General features: G+C 37.2%; 1 long non-coding RNA gene across 2 annotated transcripts in view; it reads right to left on the bottom strand.

Moving 5' to 3' along the window:
* Positions 1-4,694: 4,694 nt before the first annotated feature.
* LOC128249503 (uncharacterized) overlaps positions 4,695-21,246 on the bottom strand; it is a 26,251-nt gene continuing 9,699 nt past the window's right edge. The window contains exons 2-3 of one of the 2 annotated variants that reach the window (XR_016244445.1): positions 14,588-16,522; positions 10,999-11,439 (exon numbers count right to left, since the gene is read on the bottom strand). This is a non-coding gene — a long non-coding RNA (uncharacterized LOC128249503). Of the gene's footprint in view, positions 5,236-10,998; positions 11,440-14,587; positions 16,523-21,246 lie in introns of those variants that run through there. The other variant, XR_008265612.2, reaches the window with a different exon arrangement.

Raw genomic sequence — 21,246 nt, 5'->3', positions numbered from 1 at the left:
AATTTGTTCCATAGCCTGAAGTATATATCTCTTTAAATCTCTTACAAGGAAGGGTGTTTCCATGGTCCTTTTCAAGGCTTCTGTGATGTTTGGGAGAGAGACTGGCCTGAATACTTACAGTTAAGAATAACCAAGGTTCAGTGGTGTTGGAGTTAAACCGTGCAATAGATCAAGTCTCTGACCCAACATCTGTAGGTTTGTAAAATTTTGATTTTAGTCTAGAACAAACACCTTTAGTAAAAAAAAAATGAACTTTTTTCTTTTTTGTTGCTTTTACCTAAAGTAACAATCTTTGAACATCCTGATGACTCAATTCATCATTGAAGAAATAGGTAATCTGGTTGGAAAAAGTATATTTGAGACAAGAAATCAGGGCACACATTCTCTTTTCTATGTCAGTAGAAAATGTCAGAACTACATAAAGTTTGACCCTCCAGTATATTTTATTCTTGATTCTGTATAAAATTAAGAAACATAAATTTAGATGTTTTTTTTGGGGGGGGGGGGGATGTAATGAGGATAATGTAGCTTCCTGAGAGGTAATGTTGCTATTTCATTTGCACTCAACAATTGTAATAGCTCTTTTTTCTCAAAAGGTGAATGTAACCATTCAGTTTTTGAAAGGATCTGAGAGTAAAAGGCAATAGAATACCCTATTTGTGATCATGTTGCAGCTAGAGCAGTGTCAGTCTAACTGCAAACAGACTATAGCATAAGCTACTTGTGAATCAATTTTAATTTCAAAGCAGGAACAGCTTTTTGAGGAATGAGAAATATCTTATTAATGGTCTTACTTTATGGGGAAAATGTGTCACCCTTGTTATAAACTAGCAAGTCAAAGACATCACCTAGTTTGATATTAGATTTAAGAATTTAAAGACATTTAAGAGAAAGCAGCCTATCAGGATCAGGTGTTGTGTTATTTTGAATGCAATGAACAAAGAAATTGATACTGGTTTCAGCAAACTATATTTCTACTAGAAATGCAGTTTTGTGAAACTTTTGCACATCACAGGAATGCCTCTAGAGTATCAGTTCCATAGTTAAAAAATAAATGTAATGGATGAAATCTTCAAAAGTGGGCAACACCAGATGGGTTTCAGAGTCATTAAACTTTAGTAATTGTGAGGGATAATGAGACATAAAACTCAGACTGAGTACCACATCTGAACAGAGGTCATGTATAACCAACTGACAGAATGTTTGTACAATTTTTCTGCATATCAAATGACAACTTTGCCTATTTCTGAAGTTCATTACCAGCTTAGATAAATTGTTAAGTAACCTTACATCAAATGATGGTTAATTGCAATATTAATGAATGCACAAGACAAAGAATATTCCTTCCAATAAAGCTGAAAAACTTAAGGAAACTAAATGTATTCTTTGACAATTGGTTCATGACTTGATTCTGTGATTTCATAATATGATTTGCACAGTTGAGAAAAATAGCTTATGATATACATTTTTTGTTGGATAGTTTCTTGTCTCATATCTACATTTGACACCTTGTCCCATGAATCATGGCAATCAGCCTCTGAAATAGTTTCCTCTTCAGAGTTTTCCTTTTTAACAATAATTGTATTGACAAAGACAACACAGTTATAAACTCCAGCATTCTTTAGAGCTAAATCCAGTGCTGTCGCATTAGACCAGCTGACATCCAATGAGATGTCATTGCCTCTCTCAGTAACGATAGATGAAGTACTTTCAGCTGCTCTTTACTCAGTATACCATCCAGAAGGACTGGTGTGTTTTCTGCAAAGTTAATATTTCAATCTTAGTTTGGGTATTGTTTTCATTGCTGTTGTGGCTTTTAGCTTTGTACCCATGTTTCTGTTGTTATCTTTAAGGTCTTAATGAAATGTGAGGTAATTACTGTTGATACTGCTTTCTTTATTGTCATTGTATTTTCCCTTATCAATAGCTGCCTTGTTTCAATTTTTGTTAATGTTAGGTGTTAATTTACCAGCTTTAAACTCAACGATATTTTCTATGGCTCCAAGCTGCAATTTTCAAGAATCATTCATACACACTAATCTAAATCTACATATCTTTTCCCAGTATTATTTGGGAAATGCATTTTCATCCAAAGAATTGAAGCCTCTGTGAGTATAAGAACTTTGATTTTCCAATTATTGTACTGCAGTAGTTTGTATTCTTCAAATAGTTAGATGTCATTTCCAAGTTCTCAAAGAAGGGATCCTGTCTTCATAAGTCATTGAAGAATCCAAGACTTGAAATTTGCATAAATTTCCAAATTTAGATGAAGTTAAATTTTCTGCTTTTAGTGTGATATTGTCTGTGAGAAACTGTGCTCTGCCCCGATCACAACTTACCTGATAATCCTGTTCCTGCTGAATTGCTTCACTTTTTTTCCATTTGTCTGGCATCAGATGCTTTGGCCATATTTGGCCACTTGTTCTAGACCCAGACGAATGGCTATTTCCAGCTGTTGTAATTATTCATTTTAATAATCACTGCTGCTGCTGTCTATGTTGATGTAGGTGCTGTTGCACTTACTATTGCCACTATCTATGTTTGTTGCTGCTGCTGTCAAGCAGATATTCTTTCTGTTACTGCTGTAGCTGATGTTGATTTTTGCTTCTTCCATATATTTCTGTACACAAAGAAATGTCAATTCACTTAAAACTTGCCAATTCAGTTAACATGCTGTTAATATCTCAATCTATTGTGCTTAAATTTTATTTTCCTCAACATCATGTTCCATCAATTTAGTATAGACTGTGTGGCTCAGCAAGCCAGCTTTATATTTTAGCTCAAACTAGATGTCATCTGAGAAATCTAACTTCCACCCACAGTTGTGCTTCATCAAAGAAAACAGTTCAGACTGACTGTGTTTGGTGCAGTATATCCATACCTGGAATGAAAGCCTGTTGGTATTACTGTATCTTTGTATTAACAACCAAGGGCTGCAGATCCAAAGGCAAAAAAAAAAGCTATTAAGAACAATAAGGCTAAATTTTTATCAAAATTATACAGAAGGAAATTGAGTATATGACTATTAGTTTCAAATTTTGGCACGGTGCCATCAATTTTAGGGAACTGGTTAACATGACTACATTGCTCAACTGATACTTATTTAATTGACCCTAAAAAGATGAAAAAGAAAGTTAACCTTGGAAGAGTTTGAACTCAACATAAAGCCAGAAAGAATGCTGCTAAGCATTTTGTCTGGGGTGCTATCTATCCTGATAACCCTTTGCTGGTAGTAAGATGAGAAAATTTTAAATTTAAATAGTTTGTCTGTTTAAAATACTATCTTTAAATATAAAATATATTCAGTTTAAATACGAACAATTTTTGTAAGAATTATTAGAAAGTTATTAACTTCAGGCCTATTTTTATTTTCGTGCGGGTGACACGTAAAAGCACCCACTACACTCTCTGAGTGGTTGGCGTTAGGAAGGGCATCCAGCTGTAGAAATTCTGCCAAATTAGATTGGAGCCTGGTGTAGCCATCCGGTTGCACCAGTCCTCAGTCAAATCGTCCAACCCATGCTAGCATGGAAAGCGGACGTTAAATGATGATGATGATGATGATGATGATGAAGGATACCTTATAGTAAGCACTTTTTAATTGGGTAAATTCTTGAAACTTAGGTTTTCTTAGTAAAGGATTAACAAATTGTTTTGTAATATTGTTTAACTAAAAATGTTAGCTTTTGAAATATTTTATTTCATATTCTGCAAACTCAGTATATATATATATATATATATTGAAGAAAAGCAACAAAAATTCATTAGGTTATAGCAGTATGTACGTTTCGTACAGACTTCATTTATTCATGTAGTGAGAACACTACCTAAAATGTGTAATGAAAATGTACTCCTCAGCTGCATAATGGAATTTCATTTTAGAAAGTCATTTAGTAGATGAGTAAGAGAAGAAAAAATACCATCTTGACTGGGCTACCATTCAACAGTCTAGACTGTTGAATGGTAGCCCAGTCAAGATGGTATTTTTTCTTCTTTTACTCTTGTTTTTTGCACATATCTACAAAATGACTTTCTAAAATGAAATTCCATTATGCAGCTGAGGAGTACATTTTCATTACACATTTTATGTAGTGTTCTCATTACATGAATAAATGAAGTCTGTACGAAACATACGTACTGCTATAACCTATTGAATTTTTGTTGCTTTTCTTCAAATTTTATTCACCAAATCTCTTGATTTTGTTTTTGGTTTGTACCCTACCAAATTCTGGTGCCTCAAACATTTTAAGTACCACATTTAATCTTTTGATTAAATCTATATTATTATTATTATTATTATTATTATTATTATTATTATTATTATTATTATATATATATATATATATATATATATATATATATATACATCATTCGCCATGATAGATCGCTGACCACTACATTTATATTTTTTTCTCCTTGTTTCTCTCCTTGTTTCTTTCTGTATTACTTTCAGTTGAAGAGCGTAGGCTCGAAACGTCAAAGACTTTCTCTATTCCCGAGCGTTAAACTAATACATCCATTTGTTGTTTACACCACCTGTCGTCGTCTGTTGTTTTTTTCGTAAATTCTCCCATATATATATAGTACAGTATTTACATTTACTTAGATGACTTCTTCATAAATAACATTTCTAGTCTAGATTCTGTTTTCTTGTTGATTTGAGGAGGATTTGACTGCTATCTCTAGCATGTCAAGCAACCAACCAGATTGAAGTTTTGTGTTTTTATTGCAGCACATTATTCACATGGAAATCTATAACTATAATTTCAATAGACTCTCCTTTTTTAAACACTTTTGTAACTAGACAAACATGAATTATGTACGACATAATTACAGAAAGTTGTGAACTCTCCAGTGTTGGAAACATCAATCAACTAGAAGATAATCTAACGAAAATTACTTTTATTCAAAGTTGTTTACTGAGGTAAGAAATTTGCTTCCCAACCTCATGATTCTGAGTTCAGTCCATGTGGAACCTTGGACAAGTGTCTTCAATTATAGCCTCAGGTCAACCAAAGCCTTGTGAGTGGATTTGGTGTGTAAAAATTGAAATAAGTTTGTATATATATATACATATATATGTATGTCTGTCCATCATCACCGCTTGACAATCGCTGTTGGTTTGTTTATGTTCCCACAACTCAGTAGTTTGGTGAAAGAGACCAATAGAATAAGTACTGGGGTCGATTTGTATGACTAAAACCCTTCAAGGTGATGCTGCAGCATGGCTGTAATCTAATGGTTGATACAAGTAAAAGATAAAAGAAAAAAAAAAAAATATATATATATATATATATATATATATATATATATATATATATATATATATTAGGTCATCCCATAAGTTCTGTCTGATTTTACCTTTTTTAAAATTGAATGAAATTTAATAGTATTTTAGAATGTCTAATGAAATTAAGAATTATTTTTATGCATTTGTGTACATTTAAACTAATTAAATATTATTTTTCAGAATAATAGAATTAAAATTTCTTTGATTAAAACCCTTTCTAACATGAAAGCATCCAAAGAGCATTTGAGACAATGTTTTATGAGTACAAAAAAGGAAACTCTGCAGCCGAAGCAACTCGAAACATACACTCAGCTTATGGGAAAGAATACTTGAATGAAAGAACTTGCAGAAGATGCTTTGCAAAATTCAGAAATGGAGATTTCAGCCTTGAAGATGAAGATTGAACAGGACGTCCAGTTGAGTTTGATGATAAGCTCCTTGAGGAATTACTTGAAGAAAATCCTGCATTATCAGTTGAAGAATTGGCAATAAAGCTTAGTTCAAACCATACTACTGTTCATCGTCATCTTCAACAACTTGGAAAGGTTCCTAAACTTGGAAAATAGGTGTCTCATGAATTGTCCGAAAGCAACCGCAAATCCCGAGTCGACATCTGCTCTTCTCTCCATTCTATCGAACTTATTTCACCCTTTTTGGATAGACTTGTGACTGGTGACGAAAAATGGATCTTCTATCAAAATGTTAAACGTCGTAAACCATGGCTTGGTAAAAGGGAAAAATCTCAACCACAATCGAGAAGGGAACTTCATGGGAAAAAGGTTCTCTCTATCTCGTGGGAATGCAAAGGAGTAATTCACTTTGAATTGTTACCACCTAATGCAAAAGTCAATGCTCAAGTCTACTGTCAGCAATTAGAGCATTTGAACCAAGCTTTGAAGAAAAGTAGACCCACTTTAGTGAATCGAAAAGGAGTGATGTTTTATCAGGACAATGCATGACCCCACACTGCAAAGATCACATCACAGAAGATCGAAGAGCTTGTTTGGGAAAAATTCCTCATCCACCTTATTCTCCTGACCTTGCTCCTTCAGACTACCATTTGTTTCGTAGTTTACAGAATCATTTGGGGGACATAACTTTTGTAAGCCAGGAGGAGGTCGAAACTGACATTTCAGAGTTCTTCGCTTTGAAACCAAAAGAGTTTTACATTGATGGGATTAAAAAGCTTGTAAATAGATGGAAGGAAGTCATAAATAATCAGGAAAGTACATTGACGATTAAATTTCAGTTAAATATAATATTTGATCAGTTTTTTTCTTTATTCAAAATTCGGACAGAACTTATGGGATGACCTGATATATATGGGCATAACTACTCATGTGTACCCCACCAACTTTGAGATATTTGTGTGTACTCGAAATATCTCAGAAATAGTATATTTTATCGTACCATTTTTTGCATATTTATTTTCATACTTACCTTCGGCAGTGCAGTACAGATTTTTGTGATATCTGGACGTCTATTTATTAATGAAAACGATTAAACACAATTTTTGTTTGTTATTTCTTGACGGAAACGAACATGGATTCCGTGACCTCAACACACATACAGAATACACACACACAAAGGCGGTGAGCTGGTAGAAACGTTAGCACGCCGTGCGAAATGCTTAGCGGTATTTCGTCTGCCACTACGTTCTGAGTTCAAATTCCGCCGAGGTCGACTTTGCCTTTCATCCTTTCGGGGTCGATTAAATAAGTACCAGTCACGCACTGGGGTCGATATAATCGACTTAATCCGTTTGTCTGTTCTTGTTTGTCCCCTCTGTATGTAGCCCCTTGTGGGTAGTAAAGAAATAACACACATAATGAATGTCATGGCGTGTCAATCAATACAAACACACGTCCGCTATCTGTGGCATAAACACACACAGTCTTCGTGCTTTCTAAAAAGAAAAAAACGTTGACTTTTTGCCGTACACAATATTTTAATCATTTAAAAATATTTTTAACTGAATGTGATTTGAAACGTTTAAGTTGTTTGTACAGTAAATATCTATACTTTAGCTTTCTTCAAACAGACAATGTTTTAATGTTTTGTTTTCATTATTTTCAAGTGAATGGCGATCTTTCGTTTTTCATCTGGAGTTCGTTACTTTCCATAAACATTTTTTATTTATTTACTTTTGTTTTAAAGTGAAAGAGAGGAGAAAGTGAAATACGTATGTACGTATATATGAAATGGACGTGAGCGTGTGAAAGAGAGACAGTGAAGACAGTAATCTCACAGTTAGTGGTCTGACCACACCAAACGTCTCGAACGCCACAGGATGGAGAAAGTAGCTGGCTGACAGATCGCGGGATTTCAGGATTTTGTTCCGCTCGGCCGCAGAAGCTGTTGATCTCCCCCTGACCGCAGCATCCAGGATGTGAGAAAAAGCAAAGGTGTCGCTAACTGTGATATCCCAGAAGGCATCTGACTCGCGCCCAGGGGCACAGGGTAACGTCGTCAGATCTTTAATCCAGATGGTTCCAAGATGGAGAGGATGTTTGCCCGGGCTAAGCTCCTCTTGAGTATCCGGCTCAATTCCATGGAGGATTGTGGAGTCGAGGAGCCTGCCACAACAATCAAACCCGTGCATATTTCAGCTCCCACTCTCAGGGCAATGGAGACACGAAGTTCGTCCAAGCTGAGTAGGCCACCAACCATTAGCCACAGGGATGGCATCAGTTCAGTCACCTGAGTATTTGGCGTTAGGAGACAGTAAGCGGCACCTTGAAAACTGGTTCGACTGGATGAAGAGTGAGTCGAAGGTGGCCTTTGAAATTATGTTGTTCCGAGCTTTCTAACTCCGACAGTCCTCCACCTTCTCGAGAAGAGAAGCCTAATTCCCTCCTTGTGTACATATACATATACACTCTTATATATATATATATATATATATATATATATATATATATATATATATATATATATATATATATATATATATAGTAGACTTACTTGCAAAAAAGGACGTGTGCGTTCAATAATGTAATAATACAAAGAATATATATACATGTATACACACATATATGTACATACTTACATCTACATGTGTATATACATGCATATCAGGGTACAGGACGTTAGAACAATAAACTACAGACAACGGAACGAACATATAGGAAAACGGAAAGCCACTTGGAATATCCCTTCATCAGCTGCCTCCATTCTATCTAGACGTTTCGAAGATATCTTCGAAACGTTTTCCTATATGTTCGTTCCGTTGTCTGTAGTTTATTGTTCTAACGTCCTGTACCCTGATATGCATGTATATACACATGTAGATGTAAGTATGTACATATATGTGTGTATACATGTATATATATTCTTTGTATTATATATATATATATATATATATATATATATATATATATATATATATATATTGATATATATCGGGCGGCTTTTAACCTAGCTCATATGGAGGGCTCTTCATTAGGCCTTGAGCCCAACAATGACAATTCATGCATTGAGTACATATTAAATTTTATTAAACTTCAACAATATTTTTCAAGCAATGAACAATTTTCATCAAAACAATGATATAATTTGTCGACTTGGGAACTTATTGCAAAACTGCATGCTAAAGAACAGTACCACCACCATCCCACCATATCTGCCATATACACACCATGCAGACTTCTGACGCCAACACCATCAATACCTTTGACTTCGCCGTCTTCCCCTCCATCACCATCACCTCTGTTTTTCACATCGCTTAATCTCACTTCATTCCTCACCTCCTCGGCTACCACCACCATCATCACCGCCGCCTCTATCACAACTACATCTCATACTATTACTATCACCCCATTACCATCGTTCAGTATGTTACTTCAGCCTGTTAGTTCAGTTGTCAGTCCCTCTTTCTCTCACATACCCACTCTTTCTCTCTCTCTCTTATTATTACTCCCACTGCCATCATCAACACTACTACTTTTCATAAAGACATCAACTCTCCCTAAATGTCTTTGTCTCCCCACTCTCTCTCTCTATCTGTCTTCTCCACCGCCCTCACCGTCTTTATGCCTACTATTACTCTCACCCCAACATGAGCAATAATAGGAGTGTCAATGAATAGTGAGTGAGGGGTCGAAATGTGACACACCGACACACAGAAATTACTTTTTGCAGTTATTATATTGTATTATATTACATTATATTATATATATATATATATATATATATATATATATATATATATATATATATATATATATATATATATATATATATATATGTATATATATACATATTGTATAGCTGAGTTTGTGAGTGTGTGTGTGTGTTGCATCTACAGAAATCCACACCTTACAAGATAGCAATATGGGAGTCGCACCAATGGATTCCTCATGGTCGAAAATGCCCGGAATCGGCTATTTATTATTTTTTTTATTGTTTCCTGAGACATGAATTTTTGTATTAAAAATAATTTTAAACCATAAATTCTAACAATTTTCAAATCGGAGCATGAGTTTAGTCCCCTTCTAGCGACGGTGTAAACAGAGGGAGAGAGATAACAGATTTTTTAAATTTCGTCTTTTTAGTGACTGATACAAAATATAAATGACCGTTTCTCATATAGCTGGTCGTGCGTGAACTTGGGAGAGAGCAAAAGTTACCAGAGCAAAAATCCTAAGTGTTCACTGTACATACGATCCTTCGCAAACGACCAGCTATTATTTTGTAAACAATGTTTTCGAATTATATATATATATATATATGCTTTCGGTGCAAATGGTTTTGTTATACGACGCCGTATTTTACAATCATGTAAATAATAATAATAATCGTATTTCTTTATATAAGCTTAAAGTTTATGGCGTTCACCGTGCAATGACTAAGGAAAATAATCTAATAACGAGGCATATAAGCACTCGACAGAAAAGACAAGGCTTTCCTATCCGTGTGTGAAGGTAGCACACACAGTCATGTTAACAAAAGGATGTGGATTCGCGTCCCACGCGGATGGGAAAGCCTTCTTTTTTTCAGTCGAGGGCTTACATGCTCCGTTATTACGCTATTTTCGTTAGTCATTGCACGGTGAATGGCATAAGTTTTAAGCTTATATAAAAATACCATTATTATTATTTACAGGATTGTAAAATATGGTACCGTATAATAAAGCCATTCGCACCGAAAGCATATATATATATATATATATATATATATATATACATATATATATATATATATATATATATATATATACACACTGTCGTATATATGTGTATATATGTGTATGTGTGTGCCTGTGTCTTGTGTTTGTACCCCCACCATTCCTTGACAGCTGATGTTGTTGTGTTTACATTCCTGTAACTTAGCGGTTTGGTAAAAGACACTGACAGAATGAGTACTAGGCTTACAAAGAATAAATCCTGTGGTTGATTTCTTCGACCAACGACGGTGCTCCACCATGGCCGCAGTCACATGACTGAAACAAGTAAAACAATAAAAATCTATGCTATTTTAATCCCGAGCAAGGCCGGGTATCTCTGCTAGTATATATATATAGGCAATGATTGCTATATTAGGCAGTCTTTCGTTTTGATTCGAAGGCGAAACATAGCCATATACATATATATATATATATATATATATATATATATATATATATATATATATATATATATATATATATATATATATATATATATATATATATATATATATATATATATATATATGTGTGTGTGTGTGTGTGTGTGTGTGTGTAATGTATATAAATATATGCATACACTACGACTTCAGAAAAAGTATTTTCAGTATAAAATACACGCAATATAAATTAAACGTTAACATACTATTCACATTCTCTATATATTTAATAACGAACTATGTAATCCACACTCTGTAAACGTATTTCTGTAAAATGTTGGGAGTGGAGTGAAATATCCGAGGTTTCCACCCCACCGCACCCCGTTTTCCAGACCCCAAAAAGAGTTTTGTGACATATTAGAAGGTCACCATTATTCATTCAACGAAAAAAAAAAAATAAATAAAAATCCATTCATTCCGAATAGGAGTTTCTGAAAAACGGAGTTTCGGATCAGACGGCCCACATAATTTGGAATTTCTTCGTTTTGACGGGGATCTTTTTCCATTTTGATTTTCAACACAGTCTTCAGAATGATGGGAGGCATCTTTAAACGTCAAAAATAAAAAATAAAAATTGAAAAGTCATGATTTTTTTTCGCTCCTGCCGCCCCCTCACCACCCCAGTCCGGACCGATTTTGGCCAATTTTTTCTGTTTTTACTACGCCCTTAAAACCCGTGCGAAAAACATTTTCGGTTAAAAAAAATTGTTCATAATTTCAGAGGAAAATGTGTGATTTAAAGAAGATCTAGCTGTTGTTTCTAGCACATCCCAAGACCCCCCTCGTTTCTTTCTCACTCTCACATCTATTGATGTCTTTCAATATTTTTCTCCCCATAAACACATTTTATGGAATGATGATGCCAAAGTAACACACGCGTAGTCCAATATAAGCAAAAGAAAACAAAATGGTAATTTAAATTTTTACTCGCACCCTAACCGAACCAAGCCGCACCTCCCCAATAAAATCAAATGCAAAGAAGAAAAAAGTTATGAAAATGGAAAATATATACAAAGTAAATGATCTATGCAAAAAATTAGAAAGACTAGCAGAAAGACCGCCCTCCGGGCGGTTTTCTGCTAGCCTCTTGATAATATTTTCACATTTGATTCTCATTTCTAATAAATTTTATATTTTATGATTAATTATTTCTTTGCATAATAGTGCTCACTTGCTTAGTAAATATTGCTTTCATTATTTTATCACAGTCATAATTTTTAAACAAACATCACGGTAGTCCAACAACAGAGGAAGAAGTAGTTTGTCAAGTTTTACCTTCCCCTGAAAGCAACATAGAGATTTCAATTCAGCAGCCCATCTGTAAGCTTTACAGTGTGTATGTGTGTGTGTGTGTGTGTGTGTGTGTGAGAGAGAGAGAGAGAGAGAGAGAGAGAGAGAGAGAGAGAGAGAAAACATTGCATACAATGAATGAAATAAACTTGAAATGAAAAAAATCGTATAAATAAAAGGGCATTACTGCAGATGTATACGCCCCGACTTTGTTTCCTCATAACACCCAGAAAAATGGATACTTTTTAACAAAATTTTCTACAAATACTTCTTATATGGTGTGGCTTCAGAGTATTTATGGGAAAGAATTTTTGCGAGGGGATGGAGAGAGGAGTTCCAGAAAATTCACACGGTCTGACTTTTTCCCCTCATGGGTATCTTTTAATGAAAATTTATACAAATCCCTTTCAGACCGCATAGATTACGATTATAAAGAAATTTCTGAGGAAAATTTTTTCGGAGATATTCCCTATTTTTTTTTTTGAACCCACATCCTTCTAAATGATGGGATTAGTCGGGAAGGTATCTTTGCATGGAACAAGTTTTGAAAACTCTTTTTTTACACCTCCCCTTCATCATCCCACTCCGGACCTATTTTGGCCAAATTTGTTTTGTACTTCAAAACCACGGGAAGAGCATTTTCGATAAAAAAAAAAAGATTGTTAATATTTTCAAAGGGAAAAGTGATTTAAGGGCGATTTAGCTGTTGTTTCTAGCACATCCAAAGACAACTCTCCTCGTTTCTTTATCACTCTCGCATGTATTAATATTTTTCAATATTTTCCCATATAAATACATTTATATGCTATAAGAAGAAAATTTGAGAGATTATGAATTTCTTGCAACTCCACTCTCTGCTCCCGATTGTTTCTGTTTAGAAATAAAAATATTGGAGAGCCTGAGAAGGTCATTGCTGACATTTATCCACAGTCATTTAAAAAAATTACAGAGATGTACTTGCATTGCAAGTGACTTGATCTGAGATCGTGTGCTGAAAGAAAAACAATTGCAGCGTGTAAGATGTTTGTATTCCATTCAAGAACACACAAATACTGTTCGTTTCACTATAGCATTAAAACTTTATTTGTGTCAAAATGTTTTCGTTGCTTTGAAACCGCGACCTCTTCATTGACAAAACTTCACAAAAGTGATGCAGCACGAAGTTTTGTCAGTGAACAGTACACACACACACACACACACACACACATTCATTACCTTTCATTTGTGTGTATTGTATCTTTGTGTATTGTATCTATGTGTATGTGCAAGTGTGTATTGGTGTGTGTGTGTGTGTGTGTTTGCGTGTGCATCACTGTTGAAGTTGTGCTTGGAAACTGTGAATAAGGTGCAAGCTTCGAGTACTGTCGGTAACTTTTTGTTTTGTTTTTTCTCCTCGTCTTCTAATAGTAATTACCCAACTTTCTAGGCTCTTCTCACTGCTATCCTACGTTCAAAAATTATACAGGGATTTAAAAAAAAATTCATTCAATAAATAATGTTTTTACATTACGCATACATTAAAAGCGAATTAAAACTTAAAAGAGAAAGAGAGACTTTGCAATTGAAAATGGAATACTCCGCAGTGAATTGAATGAATATTTAAATTTGTGATGAATTGGACGCAGTGAATATTTAAATTTGTGAGAAATTGGAGTTAAAAAATTCAATAAACTTGAGACATCGAAATTATAGGAAATTTCTTAGAACATGAATTCATAAATATATTACCATACAGTCAACCCTTTAATAATTGCTTTCTTTTAGTACTTTCAGTAATTGTTACATACCTAATTAATAAGCAGCTTTCTCCATTATAGTATAGATTCATCCATTTAAAAATATTTTATACTAAAAACTAAAACAAAAACGGGCACTCGTAGAATATAAACAAACATTTCAGACGTTACAAGGGACGTAATGTCTGAGGAAGAAGAACTCAAATCTCCATATTCCATTACGACGACACAAACCTACGACATTCCCCCATCAAACAAGAGGGAAGACGTCGAACACCGTCGCAAGACGCAAAACACACGTGTTTCAAATAAAGACAGCAGTTCAACAGCAATCAACAAGACGGAGAAAGTCAAGGAACTCCTTCTTTCTTTCTTCCTTTCTGTCTTTCTTTCTTTCTTTCTTTCTTTCTTTCTTAGCATCACAGAGAGGAAAGCATATGGTGGGGACAGAAACAAAAAAAACGGATGGAAAGGATGAATTAGATAAAATGATAAATGAAATGAAGCCGTTCGGCCCCACCTCCGAGCGACTTCATTGAACCTGTTAATACAACTTCTTTGTTAAAACATTATTTGTAACAGTTCAAAACACTATTTGCAACAGCTAACTTTCATCTTTCCGAAGAATGTCTATGTTAAATTTCTTTAAAAGTTCAAGATAGCTTACCCGTTTTGGTATTGTGCTGGTGTCTATTTTTCTTGACCCACCACTCAAAATCCTCCTCATAATCCTTTACTCTCGAAAGGTACTCTGCGCTCTGTCTCACGAGTCTATTACATAAAGTTTTTCCTTTTATCCGTTGTGCAGTATAACATTTTTTCTCACAGAGCAAGGGTGGGAAAGTTTGGGGCTCCTGCGTGCTTGTACATGTCTTTATGTCAGGTGGGAGATGGAGAGGGTTGGTATCTGTAGGGAGAGGTTGTGGTAGAGTGGGTGTGGGTAGGAGTCGGGTGGATATGGGATGGGGGTCATCATTCACAAAGTGTGCTTTTTCCTTCTCTTTTTTCCTTCGCGATTTCTTTCCTGCTCTCGGGTTTCTCTTTAGTCTTCACGGGTAGTGGAGGACAGTCCGCACTAATGTGACCTTTCAGGCCACATTTATAGCATCGCGGGATCCTTCTACTCTGACCCTGAGTGTCACCTCTTCGACCGTGATGGTCTCGACCATATTTTCATAGTCTTCCGGAGCCGTCTGGTTTATCATATCTAGGCTCTGCCCTTGATAGTTCTTGTGTGATGTTCTGGTAGCCTGGAGGACCACTACCTTCTCATCCGTGCCCAGCAGTATGGCAGCTGCAAGCTAGGCTACATCAATTTCTGGGGATGTATCTTCTACCCTAACCCTGGAAGCACGTCTCACAAGGTATATGGGTAGAAGCACTACTTCATCCGTTTTTAAGGTTGTTGCCAAGTGCAGTCTAGCAGTAGCTACCTCCCGGAACTGCAACTCCACTGTTCCAAACTTTCTTCCTCTGGTAAGGTAAGAAATCCCTTGCCAGATCGGTTTTAATTCCTTTTCGACTTGAGCGATCGACATGATTTCAATTTTCCTTGTTGCTGAGTACGTCTTGTAAATAATGTTTTTTTTTCTTTTAAAACTTCTTTGTGTATGTGTGTGTGGGGGGATACTTTTACGTCGTTCCCCTCTCTTCTAAGCATTTCTTTGAATCAACTCAACTCTTCCAGACACACGTCTTCGCCTTTCTCTTTCACCGCCTCTGCATAATTCTTCACCTCTATTGCTTCGTCTATTCTCTTCAGACTTTTAACCAGCTCTTCATCAGACGACATAAAGTCCGAAGAAGAAGAAGAACTCAAATCTTCATATTCCATTACGACGGCACAAACCTACGACAATCCCTCATCAAACAGGAGGGAAGACATCGCTGCAAGACGGCAAAATACACGTGTTCCACATAAAGACAGCAGTTCAATAGCAATCAACAAGACGGAGGAAGTTAAGGAACAAGATTGAATCATGGCGGCAAGCACATTATGTAAGAGACAATCGGACGTAGTAGAGAACGCTTGTCCGAGGGAGCTAGTTAGTTCAGCCGATCACAGACCGAGTAAAGCTGTAAACTGACAGTGTCGCCTGAGCCTACGTTGAAGTCCAAAAATGCATGTTTTAACTAAAGCTAATACTACAGGTCTACGCTTTTGTTCGACGTGCTATTAACAACATCGTATTCTCTTCCAAGTCACATCAACAGTTTAAGAAAAGAAAGGCAGGTCCGCGCTCAAACATACTCACGACTATCTAGTTATTGAACGGTTCGATATGATTCATTTTGTCGGAGTACTGCATTATATTCCAATATCTGCTTTGACATGGTTTCTATGGCTGGACGATCTTCCTAAAGTCGACCACTCTACGAAGTGTACTGGATACTATTTTCGTAGCACCAGCACTAGCACGGTTGCCATGTAGCTTGCAAGATAAAAAAGATTCTAGTGAGTGGCTGTATAGCAGGGATGGAAGTGGCTTTGTACTCAGTACTGAGGGGATAAAGTGTGACAGAAAGGACAGGAACTGGTCTCTTGCTGTAGAGGGGATATATGGGCACCTCGCATTATATAAGGATGAGTGGATGTAAAGATCTGGAAAGAGAGAGACAAAGATGATGATGATTAGGCACCAGGGTGTGCTGTTAGGGTACAAGAAATACATAGAAGAGAGTGTGGGGCCAGAAGATTGGGAAGGCTAGGTGAGTAAGTTATAAGCGTGCGTGGGCAGAGTGATGACTAGAAATGTGTGTAGCGGTGAATGGTGAACATGGATGGGTCGATGGTCGAAGGTAAATATGAAGTTGAGGGAAGCGGGAGAGTTCACTGGCACTTTCCGAAGCTATTTTGTCATGATAGGCATGTCTTCTAGGTCACCAATCATCACTGATCATCTCTCCTTTATCATCTTCTCCGCAAGACTTAAAATTCTGAGGACAGCCTTCACTACCTCATTTCTTCCTGGTTTTTCACTCTTCAACAAACTGTATCCACATAAAAAGATCGGCACTTCTTTATACAATTCCCTTCATCTATACATATTATATACCCATACCAACGCAGTCTTCTCTTTGGCACACTACATCATATTCTTTATGCCCAGTTTTTCTCTCAACATATTTCTATTTCATCATTCATGCACATTTACGTTGCACATCCCGAAAAGCATGTTAGCTTTATGTCTTCCTAGTCTTTCCATGTCCTCTGCATTCAGAGAGAGAGATCACATTTCATTACCATTTAACATTATACAATCATCATACAGTCAGCCGTTTCCTCTGAGAGAGAAAGCTTTTGTTGCCAACGGAGGTAATGGTCTTTTGAATTTTCTCCAGCCTATTCTTACTTTAGCTACCATATTTTCAGAATGTCCTACTCTATTGCTAATTAGGCCACCTAGGAACAGCTACCTACTATCTTTAAAGATCTTTTGTGTGCTCTTAGTGTTTGTTGCTCCTGCACGTCTTCCACATACAAAGTCTACCTGCTAACCCGCCTGTGATCCTTGCACCTCCTGAGTGTCTATAGTTTACACTCGATGCAGTATAAGGAATTTCTACCGACACCTCTTCTACATAACTAGCAAGGCTATTTCCTTGGTAGTAGAAGAATCCTATCTGTTTTCCTGCTTACTAAAACTATTTTTAAAGCTAACTTTGAGGCTTTTTGCTTTCAGATTTGTTTCTTTGCTCGAAATTTCTTTTCTAATTCTTTTATGGATTCAGAAGTTTCCAGAAAACTATAGGCCTATTACTTGCCTAAACGTTATGTACAAACTATACATAAGCTACCACAACTAACTCTTCCAAGATCATTGCAGATTTAACAACTGTTGAGCAGGCAATTGGAAAAGAGGGTATTCTGATTTGCCAATCAACTTTTCATAAACAAAACTGTATTGTCTGAAGGATGAAAACACTATAGAAGCCTTGCGACAGTATGGCTTGATGATAGGAAAGTATTCGACGCTATTCCCCACTCAAAGCTGCTGAAGTGTCAACATTTGGCAAAGGCACCTGCTATCTTAGTTGTTACCATTGAGAGATTCACAAATATCTGGGCAACAATTCTCACACGTACAACCGAGAATAGTACGATCGTCTAATGCTGGTAGACGGAAACCGAAAGAAACCCGTCGTATATATGTATATATATATGTATGTGCGTGCATATGTTTGCGTGTCTGTGTTTGTCCCCCCCCCCAACATCGCTTGAAAACCGATGCTGGGGTGTTTACGTCCCCGTAACTCAGCGGTTCGGCAAAAGAGACCGATAGAATAAGTACTAGGCTTATAAAGAATAAGTCATGGGGTCGATTTGCTCGATTAAAGGCGGTGCTCCAGCATGGCCACAGTCAAATGACTGAAACAAGTAAAAGAGTAAAGAGTATATATATATTATATATATATATATATATATATATATATATATATATATATATATATATATATATATATATAACTAATCAAAGGACATACTAAGTATGTCTACCCACTGGAAGTAACAGTCAAAACTCTTATTTAAATCGCCAAAATACACTGATAATAACTACAGAAATCCTCCAGCTATTTAATGCTTTTGGGGGGCCTGCAATCGCCTATATTATTGATTCTGTGTTGCACAAGATAATAATAGATTCAATGATATCTTCACAAATATTTTCTCGTGAATTATTTGCTCCGTATATATCGATCACCGAGGAATATAAAGCAGGAAAGGCGAGGACAGTAATGATGCTAAGGTATTCAAAAGATCAGAGCATCCGAGAAAACCCTCCAAAGGTACGAACAGGGAGGAAATGGAATGCGGAAGAGGCAGTAAACAGGGCGATCGGAATACTAAAACATGCCGATATAGTTGGAGCAACGCAAGAAGCAAGAGCCGACCTAGGGACGAGCAGTTTCAGGCCATTTTGCAAGAGCAGTGTAAAAGAGATGAAAGAGGCAGTGGTACACGAAGTGAGAAAGGAGGAAGAAGAAAGGCGGAATGTACATTTGGTGCAATGCAGTCAACAGGGGCAGTGCCTGAGATGGGTGGAAAACGTGGTCAGTCGCAGAATCTCATGGAAGGAACTTTGGGCTTGGGAACAAGCAAGAACAGCCTTCCTGATCAAGTCTACCTTCGACGTTCTACCCTCACCGGCGAACTTAGTTCGATGGAACATAAAAACAACCGATGAATGTGGATGCGGGGAGAAAGCGACGGTGAGACACGTTCTGTCAAACTGCAGACTAGTACTGGAAAGGTATACATGGCGCCATAATCAAGTCCTTGGCGTCATAAGTGCAGCACTCAAGGAGAAGATCGAGGTATACAACAGAGGAGAGTACCCCAAAGTGGAAAAGCGCAGGAAAATATACTTCCAGAAGGAGGGAAAAGGACATAAGATCAGGCCTCCAAATAAAATATATGAGATAGACGAAAGATGGAAGGGATACTGGGAGCTGGCCACGGATTTGGGAAGTCTAGCAATTTTTCCACTTATAAAAACAACAAAAAGACCAAACTTAGTCATATGGGACACAGAACAGAGAATAGGAATCTTGCTAGAACTGACAGTACCATGGGAAGAAAACATCGACAATGCAGAGAAACGAAAGGAGAAGAGATATGAAAAACTAATCGAAGAGTGCAGAGAACAGGGATGGACTGTCGAGTACTACCATCTGGCAGTGGGGGCTAGAGGCTTCATTGAAAGAAAAATGACAACGCTATTCAAGAGAAGATTTGCGTTTTCAAACTCGGAACTTAGAAAACTGATAAGGAGGATACAGGAGGCGGTCGAAAAAGCCAGCTTCTATATATGGCTGAAGCGGGAAGACCGAATATGGCTTGAAAGTCATAACAAGTCTAGGTGAGACAGGCTGACACTGAAGTGGCTTCGCGCCCTCCATTGTCAGTTAAAGTTCAGACAGTGTCATGTGACAACTTGCTGGAGCTACTTGCTGGAGTCTAGCAGCGGGAAGTTTAGACAGTGTCATGTGACAACTTGCTGGTGCTGCCTACTGGACCCTAGCAGCGGGAAATTTAGACAGTGTCACGTGACAACTAGCTGGGGCTGCCTGCTGGAGCCTAGCAGCAGATATAAAAAGGGGAACTTGACACGACGATCAGTCGGACGCTGACACTCGTTGATGCTGCATCGAAGAGGCCAGGGAATAGAAGAAAGAAGACATGCACCCAACACTAGAGCTGAAGACACCTCCGAAAGGAGGGGCCCCGCCACGTCAAAACGGTAGAGGAGTAGGGGCCGAAACCGGACGTGGTTCCTCCTGATGATGTCTTCAGCTAACTGGATCCTATAAAGGAGCTGTTGTGGTAGCAGACCACGAAACATGGTTGAAATTCCTCCATACATACATACATACATACATACATACATACATACATACATGCATGCATGCATACATACACACACACACACACACACACACACACATATATATACATACATATATATATATATATATATATATATATATATATATATATATATATATATATATATATATATATATATATATATGAATGTCTCTCTATCTATCTATCTATCTATCTATCTATCTATCTATCTATCTATCTATCTATCTATCTATCTATTTATCATCCAGTTATGGGCCGAGAGGAAGCTATCTCTAAAAGGTCGGGCTGAGGTGGCGAATGCGTACATCGCATCCTTCATCTACTACCGTCTGACTTTCGTTCTTGTCCCGACCCAACCATCACGAAACTGGAAAGCATACTCTTCCGCTTTTTGTGGAAGGGAAGCGTTGAGATTGTTAGGCGATCCATTTACTATCAACGTCCGCTAAATGGAGGGCTGGGTATGCCGTGATTGATGATGCACAGACATGTGCTGAAACTGCGACATCTCCAGCGTTTCATAGACGACGGTGAATAGGTGTCGTCGCCATTTGTGAGACCCGCTTTTCCGCAGCTCGTCTCATTGATCGAACTGCAATCATGGATCAAGCAGAGCCTGAGGTTGGACGGATGGCTCCACGAGTGTCGCCATGCTCTCGAGCAGCTCTGCCATCTGGGTTCAAACTTGTGTAATTTCAATTCCACCAAGGCGTTCTATAGAGGATTAGTGGGGAGGAGGTCCAACGACGTTCTTGGGGAGACTCTGAGCGTCGACAGGAGATACCTGACTCGCCTCTCCAGGACCGCTTTTGGGCCAGGACCTATGGACAATTTCCAGAGATCCCTGGCCTGACAGTGCTATCGGGGAGCGTTGCCCGTTCGAGAAAAGGTCTACAGACACGGTCTAAGAAACACTGAACCGGCCTGCCCGATATGCAGTCAGAACAACGAAACCG

The sequence above is a fragment of the Octopus bimaculoides genome, chromosome 15 (genome assembly GCF_046866305.1).
Source record: "Octopus bimaculoides isolate indiv1 chromosome 15, ASM4686630v1, whole genome shotgun sequence".
NCBI classification, from domain to species: domain Eukaryota; kingdom Metazoa; phylum Mollusca; class Cephalopoda; order Octopoda; family Octopodidae; genus Octopus; species Octopus bimaculoides.
The sequence above is the reverse complement of the archived record's forward strand: the minus strand, read 5'-3'. Positions and strand labels throughout refer to the sequence as shown.